Consider the following 12,328-nt stretch of genomic DNA (forward strand, 5'->3'; position numbering starts at 1 on the left):
GTAATCTTTTGATGTTTCCATCTACCAGGTCTTTGTTGCAAAAACTTCTATATATATCCTGGCTCACTTCTTACCTCTTTGGAGCAATTTTTCAGTTATTGGGACATGCTGTTTCCTGGGCTTAAGTCCTCAGTTTTGTCCACTAAATAAAACATAACTCTTAACTTTAGGTTGTGCATTTTTTTCAGTTAACCTTTGTAACACAAAATAAAATACAAATCACTCAAAACAGCCTGGAGATTGAATGTCGAAAATATTTTAGCATGCATGTTTTTCTAACATTTTTATTGCATAACTAATAACATTAAATGTTAACATAATAAATATGCTAGGCACTGCTTATGTACTTTATATAAATTTATTTATTCTTCATAATAATCCTTTGAAGAAGGCACTGTTATTGTCCTCATTTTTTTTCTGTTTTTTTTGTTTTTTTTCTTTTTGGCCATGCCCACTGCATGCAGAAGTTTCCAGGCTAGGGATGGAATCCGAGCCATAGCAGTGACCTGAGCCATGGAAATGACAACACTGGATCCTTAACCCACTACACCATCAGGGGACTCTATACTGTCCTAATTTTTGAATGAAGAAACTGAGGCATAGAAGGCATAAAAAAAAATTCTTCAGTTGCACATAGCTGTTGTATGTGACTCTTGAGCTTATACTCTTAATTATAGTAATATATAAATACTTCCCACTATAACACACATGTACACACTCACACATACATGTATATAAATATACAAATTTGAGAACTTGATCTACAATTCTTTGGAAGCTTCTTTTTGCATTTATCTATATTTTTGCATATTTTCACATTAATATACATTAAGATAGTATATATGTATTTTAGATTTACTCTTGTTTTCTTAACCATCTCTTGTTACTAAATATTCAATTTGCTCCTATTTTTTTTCATTTCTAAATAAAAACGATCATTCTTAAACATGGGCCATTTATCCAGCTGATTATTTTTCCTAAGGTAAATTCTTAGGCCCTGATTTAACTTTGATACATTTTGTCCCAGTAGCATTTCTTTGCATATGTACATTGTGGAGATCCAACTGTACCTGCAATTTTTTTTATCCTGTTTTTTATCTTACCAGCATATTGTAATAATCACTTTTCCCATTTCATTTAAAAATTCTATGTAAGTGTTAATACAGCAAAACCTAGATCAATAAAAAGGCAGTAAAGGGAGGCAATGAGACCTGAAAAGAAGATGTCTGCGGCGGTGAATTGCTCCCAGTTTCACTCATTCACATCTGTCCTCCACACCCACTAGAATTCTCTAATAGAAAAGCAACCATGCTACGCTTTTGCCTACAGCTCCCAGTGGCTCCTATTTCGTATAGGTTATTATCCAAGCTCCACTGTGGGGCGCACCACGTGCTGTATGACCCAGATATTTCCCATACCTTAGGTTTTTTTTTTCTTAATTGAGGTTTAATTGATGTATAACATTATATCACTTTCAGGTGTCTCCAAAAAAAATGCACAACCTAAAAGTTGAGAGTTAAATTTTATTGGGGTCAAAATTAGGACCTAATCCCAGGAGACAGCATCTCAGGTAGCCCTGAGAAAACTGCTCCGAGGAGGTGAGGGGGGAGCTAGGATATATAGGCATTTTTTTGGAACAAAGGGCAGGTGGTAGGAACAAAAGAGGTGTGGGCTCTCTGAAGTCATTCCTTTGATAGGCACTTCAACTCTGGGGGCCGAGGGGGGTTGCAGGATCCTGTGTTTCCTTCGGAGTGGCCTCAGGGCTCACCTGCTCACCCTTGGAGGTGGCTGCATTTGCAGATGATGAAATACCACCCCAAAGAGGAAAGGGGAAATATCAGAACATATGTGATAAAGGTGAAGTGGGAGGTGCATGCAGCCATGCACACATTTTACAAAAGTTTGTTACTGGTCTTGTGAAGGTTACTACTAGTCACGAGGAGTAGACATCAATCACCATGAAGGATTTTAGTGTTTTTCTAGATATGAGGAGATATAAGAATTGGGCATATAAAATCTTCTCCTAAAAATATCTGGTTATCTGAAGATCTGTTCCTCTAGTTTTCCCAGAGCACAGAATGCTTCACTCCAGGTCTCCACCCTGAGCTCTGCTCAGGGGCTGCTGCAGGTTGGCAGCTGTAGTGGCTCATGATTTAATCCATGTAGAGGCTGATGATGGCAAGTAGTGGCTGGTGCCAAACTCCAGTTTACACGGGAGTACAACATGCTGATTTGGTATTTATATATATATTGCAAAATGATCACCACAATAAGTTGAACTAACATCTATCACCATATATAGTTTAATCTGTGTGAGTGATATGAAGAATTTTAAGATTTGTTCTTTTAGTAACTTTCAAATATGCTGCATGGTATTGATAACTGTAGTTACCATGCTGTAATTACACTCCCATGACTCCCCCACCCTTCTCTGTACTTATGAGCTTTTTTTCTTTTCTTTTTTTCTTTTTTTTAATTCCACATATAAGTGAGATCTTATGGTATTTATCTTTCTCTTTACTTCACTTAGCATAATTCCCTCAGTGTTCCTCCTTGCAAATAGCCAGGTTTCTTTTTTATTTATTTATTTTTAATGGCTGAATAATATTCTCCTTTATCCTTGTTTTTGATGGTCTTCTTTCCTGGAATGTTTCTCTTTCCTTTTCCCCAGAATAGTCTGTTAATTCTTTAAAATCTTACTCAGAAATTATTTCCTCCAGGAAGAATTTTTTTCTTGGACTCCACCACACTCTGAGCTGGGTATGCGAGCCCCATCTGTATCACCACATGACACCCTGGGGCCCGAAAAAAAAGCTTGCAAATACCTCCCATGTTGGGAATACATCTATCCAGGGACAAGGCCAGGAAATCCCGTCTTCTTTATGTAGTCTAACGCTACTCTTGAGTGATCTTGTGGAATCCCATAGGAGTCTTGGATCAGAATTTCCCTGGATCATAAGATGAGAGATCCCGAGGGGGGCTCCGGGGGAGGCAGCTTGTGACTATCTCTCTTGGCCCCTCTCTCCGAATAGTCCGCCAGGTTTCCTGGTAGAGAATTCATCCTATTTCTTAGAAGACTTTACAAAAAGGTTTTCTTCCCATGCTGCTGTGAGCGCCAAGAATCTCTTTATCTTCTGGTTTAGATTATGAAAAAATAAAAATAAATGAAAGAAAAATAAAGAAAAATTCCCTGGAGACTAATGCTGCTTATATTAGTTCTCTATACCTTGATATGAACAAGGGTCTGAAAGAAAGATTCAGAAAAGGAAGGGAAAACAACGGAGCATCCTTAAATTTGCCAAAGGCCTTCCCTGACTACAACGCACTCTCAGAGTTGCAAGCACCCCCTCTAGGAGAATGAGCCTGGGGTGACCTGGGCCCTGGAAACCCACTAGGATTTCTTCTAAACCACAAGGTCAGTCTCTTCACTATTAACTTCACTTTCTGCCAAAGCATCTGGTCAACACCCACCCACCAGGGCCTGACTTGGCTGTCTAGCACCTCTTCACTAGGCACCATTCTCCTCTGACCTCTGCACCCCAAACCAGGATCTGCATGCTTACAAATGCAGTTTGAACTATCCCTTGTTGCCTGGAGGATTTGCTGCTGTGGAAGAGACAGCAGCTAATACGTAAGGAATGTATCTACCTCTCTGTGACTCGTTTGTAGGTAATTTAAGGTCACTTGTTTAAACAATATCTATCTCTTTATGAATGGGACAGAGTCTATGTATTGCTATTTTTTTACCTTAATATCTTGTTCAAAATAAAAATAACCTGTTGCAAATATCACATCCAGTCCATTTAATTCAGATCTTGTTTTCAAGTCCCTTCATAGGGCAGCTTACTGAAACCAGCATCCAAAATAGCTTAGCCCTCAAAACAAATATCATTCCATTAATGCTTGGGACCAGAGGCCAGGCTGAGAATTAAGGTTGCTGGGATGCTACTCGGCTTTCTTACACAGGCTGTAATGATCTGAATCAAACCATTTCACCACTGAGTTTCAATTTCTTCCTAAATTAGGAAAATAGTACCCCTCTCCTTCTTCCAGAGGCTGATGGAGAGCAGTTGACAAGTGTCCCCAAGGCATCGGAGTTCCGTAGTTGCTTTTTCTAGCAGCATCTCTTTCCCAGTAAAGGTTCTCAGAGGCTCAGTGTGGCTCAGGTAAAAATTGCCTTTCATCTATTTCTTCCTTGCTTTGCAGATAATCCGTGGCTAAAATTAGCAATGCTTAGTTTAGTAAAAATATCGTTATAGCGGCAGCCATGGAAACAGTGTTTGAGCAGCTTCCCCTTCAGGGAGCTGCCTTTTGCAGGATATGCTTTCTTGCTGATTAAATGAAACAACTCACCACATTTGAAGCTGGGGTTTGAAATTAGTTAAGAGTACAGGCAAATCTTTCAAAAGAACCATCTTCTTCATTCCCCCTCCCCCTCTGACTTTCCATCAAGGGAAGAAAAAAGGTATCTCAGATTAAGTGTCAGGTTTTGCTTTGAATAGAGTATGGAAAGATTCATCTGTTGACCCACCAGTCTACATTTGAGGTGTTTTTTTTCAGTAGAAATAGTGGGTGATGATATTAGTGCCAATGTCTTCTTCCATACATCATTTTATAGTTTATAAAAAAGCTTTCAAGGGCTTTGCCACTCAAGTCTTATGCTAAGTCCAGATGGTAGAGTGAACATGATGAAGAAATTCTTGATCAGATAAGGAAACAGGCTCAGGCATTCTTGCCTGCTTGGCTAGTAAATGGGAGAGAGAGGATGAAAATTTTCTCACCTCTGACTCGTTGTTCTTTTGCATTCCCTGTCCTGTGTCCTTGTGTTTGGGGTACCTAATGCAAGTGGCCAAGGTCAGGTGTATCTGGTTAAGTCTGTGTTTGGTAAACTTTCTGCTTTGCCTTGGTCAACCTCTCTGATTAGCAAGCTCTCCTCTACTTCAGAGAGCGGAGCCCTCCGGATGCCCCTCTAGGAAGAAGTCTATATTTCAGTTGCCGCTTTATGATCTGTCTGTCATCCCTCCAAAAGACCCTTCCTCTGGGTCCTTATTTTCCTCAAATTTCCACCATCTTTTCTTTTTTCTTTCTTTCTTTCTCTCTCTCTTTTTTTTTTTTTAGGGCCGCACCTGTAGCATATGGAAGTTCCCAAGCTAGGCATTGAATTGGAGCTGCAACTGCTGGCCTACACCACAACCACAGCAACGCTGGATCCTTAACCCACTGAGCAAGGCCAGGGATGGAACCCACATTCTCATGGATACCAGTTGGATTTGTTACCACTGAGCCACAATGAGAACTCCTTCATCATCTTATTTCATCTGTCCTTATCTCTTTATTTCTAGTCCCTGCTCCCCTGAAAATTATCTAAGAAGTTTATTCTTCTTAATGTGTTTATAGAGCCTAATGAATTGATGGATCCCAGGACAGGGGTGTTTGCTTTTTAACAGACTTTAATTGCTTTGGTTTTAGTAAATGGCTCCTTTATGTAAGTTTGGCCAACCTGGCCAAGGTCAGGAGCCAGACTACAATGTCTTCCCCTAAGGCTGTAATGGGAATGGAAGGGTGATGATTTTAGGGAGAATGAGTATAATAAACTATTTTTATAGGTTTTTTTTCTTTTTCTTTTTTTGCTTTTTGGTTGAGCATCTTTAGGAAATTGCAGTTAAAATTATTTTAAGGATTTAATATTAAACATCACTGCCACAAAGTATCCTGTAGGTTTCTGTCCCCTCTCCATTCCACTTCCTCCCCTATCCTAAAGACTTCAGAAGCTTTCTAAGAAGCTGTGGGCCAGAGTGGGGTTCCTGATCACTCTGGTCATTGAGTCAGATGTAGCTGACTCTTTTCTCTCTCTCTGACGCCAGAACAGAGATTCATCATTGAATCTACGAGCCTACAAGCCACATGCCACTTTATGAGGTGGGGGCAAGACAAACTCCTCACAGTAAGGTTTTTTTGACCCAGAAAGTCTCCAGTGCTGCACATTGCAAGTGCCAAGTTTTGTTTTCACTTTCTGTAAGAAGAAAGATTTTTCTAAAGTATGATTATTTTGCGGAGGTTTCAAAATCGATGTCCTCACCCAGTGCTCACATGGACATTCTCTGCCCTCAGCAGTGCTGAGGTTGTATAAGGGATAGTGATTCATCCACAGCTTAAGAGAATTGTCCAGCTGTCAAAAATGCACAGTCTCACTGGCACACTCAGGGTAGAGGGGTCAGAGAAAACAGCCACACACATGACTTGTATTTCTGTGTCAGAAATTGTTTCTTCTTAGTACATGAGCTTAATGGCTTCCTCTTCCATGAAAAACCCTGTGTCACCTCCACTACCATTCTGCTCTCCCTGGGTCCCATAATATCCCATTTCCATCTCTAAAGTCTTATCAAACTGTGTTCTATTTACCCTTATCCTTAGTTTCCTCCTGAGGGAAATCACTGTTTATCTCTACAACCCCAGTACCTACTAATTTATACCTTAAATGAGGTTAGGCTAACGGCTTGTGTGAAAAGAGAGATGACAAATAGATCTCATTTTACATGTTAATTCTCATCAGCTGAATGTGTCTGGCTAGAAACAGTGCAGTAGTTGATTACAAATGCCTGACAGGAGCTTGGTTGTGCTACTGATGTCTCTTAGTCTAGTGTTAGATGCATGTCTTATTAAATTATTAAACAGTGCATGGTACATCAGGGACCCTTGTATGCTGTGACATTTTCATATCTGCCTTAATTTAGGAAATGTTATTTTTTAAAAGTCTGGTTGGATGATACAGACTCAGAAGGCCACTCTGCTTAGATTTTCATCTTTTTTCTCTATTCCTTTTTTTTTTTTTTTCCCATTTTTGTCTACCCAGTGGCATATGGAGTTCAGCAATCAGGGATGAGAGCTGAGCTGCAGTTGCGACCTAAACCACAGCTGCAATAATGGCCTTCAGCTTGCACTTAACTCATCAGATATTCAGACCGCATCCTTCTTTTACACAGGAAACTTTTTCTCTAGTTGGGCAGCACTCAGTTTTTTTTCAGGAACTTCTTCTAGTGGCACTAGGAGGGAAAGGAAAGAAGACCTCGGTCTATGTCCTATGGCTGACGCCTACTTATTATACAAAATTCAGCCCAAATGGCACTTCTTCAGGGACGCTGTGACAACCACCCGCTCCAGGCCCACTAGACTGTATTGGTTCCCTCTTTTTTAGACAGCACAGCACCCTACACTTCTCCTTCACAATACTTGTCACCATTGGAACTGATTAATTTTTAAAAACTATCACTCCTGTTAGAGTGTATGCTCAGTGAAGGCTGGAGCCAGGTCTGTGTTGCTGCCATAATCACCAGCACCAAGTCTTTGCCATATGAAAAGTACTCAACAAATATTTATACAACTAATGAGTTGGGAAAAGCTTTGTACTTGTAGCTGGAACCCCAAGAAAGAAGTAAGGTCAACAATTGTCAATAATTTTTCTTTATTCAATAACCCCCCATTACTGTTGTCAGGGACCATTCTCCTTGAGCATTTTTATGATCAGAAGATTCTGAGGTCAGAGGTGAGATCTTCCTTTAACAGACCCAAAGATTAAAGATTAATTTTATTTAGCCAGCTAACTAGTTTTCTCTGAACAACGCTTCTAGGTTTCCTGTGATGACCTATGGAAGGTATAAGAAATGAACATCTTGAAATCTGATGGTTTAGTCAAACCAGCAGACTGCTTCCAACTGAGTCTGTAATAGCAAACCAAAAAGGTAACTGACAATTTGAGAGAGTTATGGCTGAACTAACTCCCAATTCCTGAGACAGTCATCTATGGAACCATAAGTCTTCCAGAGATGTAAACCCCAAGACCTGTTGAAGCTAAGAAGCTTACAGAATTTTAACTTAAAAAAATAAGTAACAACTGTCTTGCCCTGCCATCAGCATGTAAATGGCCTTCTCTCAACACACTCTAAAACAGCCCTTTCTGTTATTTGCTAAAGGCCAAAGAGTTGCAATAAAATATCTCTTTCTCAAAGTATCAAACCAGATATAGCAAAGTAACAAAGAAAAATAAAACTTGGAATCTATTTGCAAATATTAGCATTGATTATTTCTCCAGCAATATGAGGCCAAAATCCCATGGGGTCTAACTAAATAAACACTATACTTATTAAAACCAAAATGCAGGACATGGTTCTCGCTTCCCAGCTCATAACCAGGCCTGCTGAAGCTTCACTGTATAAGGTTGAGTTTAGTCAAAATTAATACACCTAAGACCCTTATAGCCAGAAATATTTATTAGAAGATTAGACCATAATTTTTATTTAGGTTATGTAAATACACAACATTTCACATATCTTTTATATTTTAACCTCTTGGAAGTGGCTTCTTATATCATTAGAAAGGGCTGCTAGGGCTGAGAGAAGAGACAGAATTAAACAGAACTTGTACTTGTTATAGCCTGACTTTCATGTATCTGAAGAATATAGTGCAGAAATTGAATAAAGTCTAATCCCATTTTGCTATCTCTTATATTTTTTGTGTGCTAGATCCTGGGAAAATTCATTCAGCTCTGCTTCCTTTTTGTTAAAGATGTATAACTGCTATTAAGGTGAAACAGGGAGGAAAAGAAAGACTAATGCGTCTCATTTTCCCATAAAAATTTTCCTCAGAGGAGTAAAAGGCTCTTTCTTCATTTTGCATGCAGAAATATTCTTTTCAAGTTTCTATAAAATTTCCCTACCTAATGAAATCTGAATATTAAACAGACTGGTATAACCATTTCTTAGCTTTTAGGTCTTATTCTGCAAGTGAATACTAATTTTAGTTCCAATAGTTCCTTCTTAGTGAACTAGCTCATATTATTGATATTGGAAATAGATATATATTCATCATAAACTCTTTCATTTAACGAATATTTAATGAGTGTCACCCTAGGCATTGCGAGAACAGAAAATCTAATGAAGAGAGGACTTCCATTTATATCCAAGAGAGAGGGACATAAATATTCTCCAGAATAAACCAAAAATATAGACAATACAAATCAGACAATGATTTGAAGTCACTGGACACCCTGTAGTGAAGGACAGTGATCCCTGTGAGATGGGAAACAAATTAGGTGAGTCCTACAATTTTTCTCATCTTAATGCCTTGAAAGAATTTCTAGGCTGCAGTACCAGAAAGGGAAAAATCAGGAGGAACCTGGAAAACTCCCTGGGTTGGGAAAATGAAGCTGAAAGGCCAAGGTGGTTAGAATTCATAGGACAGTGTAAGTGACAGGGATCAGAGAACCCTGGAGATCGACAGATCCCCTTTAAGTAGTCAGCAGAGTACTTATTTGTACATACATGGGAAAAACAATCTGTGACTAAGGAAAGAACTACCTGAAAGGAATAGGAATATTATGTCCATGCTCACGTATAGCCAGGACTAGTGCCCATTACCACAGCCAGACTGGAAATCCTTATGACTAAGGGTCCTGCCTCTAGAGTGGAAAACAATTAGTCCTAGTCTGAGAAATGCTTTGGTCCTGCCTAATAAATCTCCAAAAGAAGACCTGAAAGGATCAATTGTTTTAAGTGACTGTGTTCCATAACAAATTTCAAGAATATTTATAAAAATACCAAAATATCCAGGACATAACAAGGTGAAATCCACAATGTTTGGTCTCCAATAAATATTAAGATACACAAACAAGTAGGAAAATAAGATTCTCAGTGAGAATAATCAGTCCAGAGAAGCTGACCCAACAGACATAGAATTTAAACTTCACAGAAAAAAACATTATCGAATAATTTCTTGCATATATTTGAAAATTTATGTAAAGAAAAGGAAGATTATAAAGACTAAATAAAACTTTTATAGGTGAAAACTACATTGTGGGAGATTAAAATGCAGATTAGATGTTACAGAAAAAGAGTATTACTGAATTTGAAGACATACCAAGAGAAACTATCCAAAATAAAACATAGGAAAAACTTTTTTTTTTCTAATCAGAAAGTATATTGATGACCTGTAGAATGACTTCAGTTGACCTGATTGGAATCCCAAAGAAGAGGAGAAAGGTAGGGGATTTAAAAAAATCTGAAAAAATATATTGAATAGCTAAAATTTTCCAAATCTGTTGAAAACTATAAATCCACAATTCTAATAACTCAAAGAAAAGGGAACAGGGGGAAAAAAACCCTACACTGAAACAAATCATAATCAAATTACTGAAAAGTAATGATAAAAGAAAAAAATCTTAAAGCAGCCATAGGGAAAAAAGGCATGCGATTAAAATTAAGATGACAACACATTTTTCACTGAAAATAATATAAGCAGGAAGAATGGAGTAACATAAAGTACCAAATTAAAAAAAAAAAAAAACTGAACCAAAAAACCTAAAGGACAAAAAGAATTCTATAACCAGCAAAAATATCATTCACAAGTGAGAGTGAAATAAAGACTTTTCCAGACATAAGAAAATAGGAAAAAAATCCACCACTGACAGAACTACACCACAAGTAATGTTAAAAGAAGCCCTTCACACAGAAGGAAAATTATACCAAATGGAATTATAAATCTTTATAAAGAAATAAAGAACACTAGAAATAAAAACCACTAGGATAAATGTAAAGCAATATTATGTTTGTTTATATATCTTTAAAATATAATTGACTAAATAAAAGTAACAATCAGCATCATATAGGATTTATAATATGCATAAAAATGAAATGTGTCACATCAATAGCACATAGGCTGGAAGGAAGGAATTAGAAGCATAACTATTTTAAGGCTTTTATACTATAATGAATGTGGTATATTATTTGAACAAACTTGGCTATGTTAAATATGTGTACTATTAAAAGGAGCTGAAAAAATAAAATAAAAATATATCAAAATCAACTGTATTTATAATAGAGACAACATTTAGAAAATGAAATTTAAGGAAAAAGTAGTTTGTGAGAGTTCCTGTTGTGGCTCAGCGGTAATGAATCCGACTAGTATCCATGAGGATGTGGGTTCGATCCCTGCCCCTGCTCAGTGGGTTAAGGATCCAGCCTTGCTGTGGCTGTGGTGTAGGCTGGCAGCTTCAGTTTTGATTTGACCCCTAGCCTGGGAACTTCCATATACTGTGGGTGTGGCCCTAAAAAGACAAAAAATAAAAAACATAGTTTGTCACAATACCAAACTTAAAATACTTAATAATCAATTTAATGAAGATATGCAAGATCTCTACACTGAAAATTATAAAGCATTGCTGAGAAAATTTGAAGAAATTCTAAGTTGTGAGATAGATCATATTCATTGACTGGAAAACACAATAATGTCAATGATGTCAATTCTTCTATCAATCTGCAGATTTGATACAATTACAATAAAATCCCAGGTGAAGTTTTTTTTGCAGAAATTTACAAACTAATTCTAAAATTGATATGGCAAAAAGGATGTAGAATAGTCAGAATAATCTTGAAAGGGAACAGAGTAGGAGGATTTATAATAACTGCTTTTAATATTTAACATTAAGCTTCTGTGATTAATACTGGTATGTCCTAATGCTATGTTTGTATAAGGCTAGACAAATAGATCAATGGAACAGAATAGAGATCCCAGAAAGAGATCCACAAAAATATGGTCAATTGATTTTCAGCAAATGTACTAAGAGATCTCAATGGGAAATTAAATATTTTCAATTAATTTCTCATGATAAACAAAAATTAATACCTAAACATAAAAGCCAAAACTATACAGCATCTAGAAGAAAGCTTAGGGACAAAGATTTCTTAGAGAAAACAGAAAAAACAATAAACATATAGGAAAAAAGTTTTAAAATTTAATGCTAAATTTTTAGAATTCTGCTCTTAAAGAACACAGTTCAAAAATACAAACACCAGAGTCAAAGAAAAAAATACATGTACAAGAATTTCTATCCAGAATGTATAAAGAACTTCTAGATTCTAATAGCAAAAGATAAACAACTGAATAAAATTGGGCTAAAGGATTGAAGCAGGTAGGTCAGTAAAGAAGATGTATCAATGGCAAATAAGCAATGAAAAGCGATACTGCATCAGGGAAATTGAAATTATGAGCACAATGAGGTATCACTACACACTATGCAATGGCTAAAATCAAATCAACAGCAAAATCTTGGCAAGTATTTGAATCAATTTGAACTCATATCATTTAAAGGTGTGTAAAACATCAAAATTACTTTGGAAAATTCTTGGAAGTTTCTTATAGTGTTAAAATTTCTTCTTCCTCCTGGCCCTTGCAGTTTTACTCTTAGATAGCTATCTAAGAGAAATGAAAATATATGTTCTCAAAATGACCTGCAACATTATAGAAGCTTTATTCATAATAGACTATAAGAGGAAAT

The 12,328-nt window shown here is 37.0% G+C and overlaps 1 protein-coding gene across 9 annotated transcripts in view; it reads left to right on the forward strand.

Annotated features, from left to right (window-relative positions):
- The window catches only part of C9H11orf87 (chromosome 9 C11orf87 homolog), a 642,485-nt gene that overhangs the window by 433,859 nt on the left and 196,298 nt on the right, over positions 1 to 12,328 (forward strand). The window contains exon 4 of one of the 9 annotated variants that reach the window (XR_002346997.1): positions 7,629 to 10,344. The exons of the other annotated variants lie outside the window; for them this stretch is intronic. The gene's annotated coding sequence lies outside the window, so the exon portion shown is untranslated. Of the gene's footprint in view, positions 1 to 7,628; positions 10,345 to 12,328 lie in introns of those variants that run through there. 9 annotated transcript variants of the gene reach the window in all.

The sequence above is a fragment of the Sus scrofa genome, chromosome 9 (genome assembly GCF_000003025.6).
Source record: "Sus scrofa isolate TJ Tabasco breed Duroc chromosome 9, Sscrofa11.1, whole genome shotgun sequence".
Taxonomy (NCBI): Eukaryota; Metazoa; Chordata; class Mammalia; order Artiodactyla; family Suidae; genus Sus; species Sus scrofa.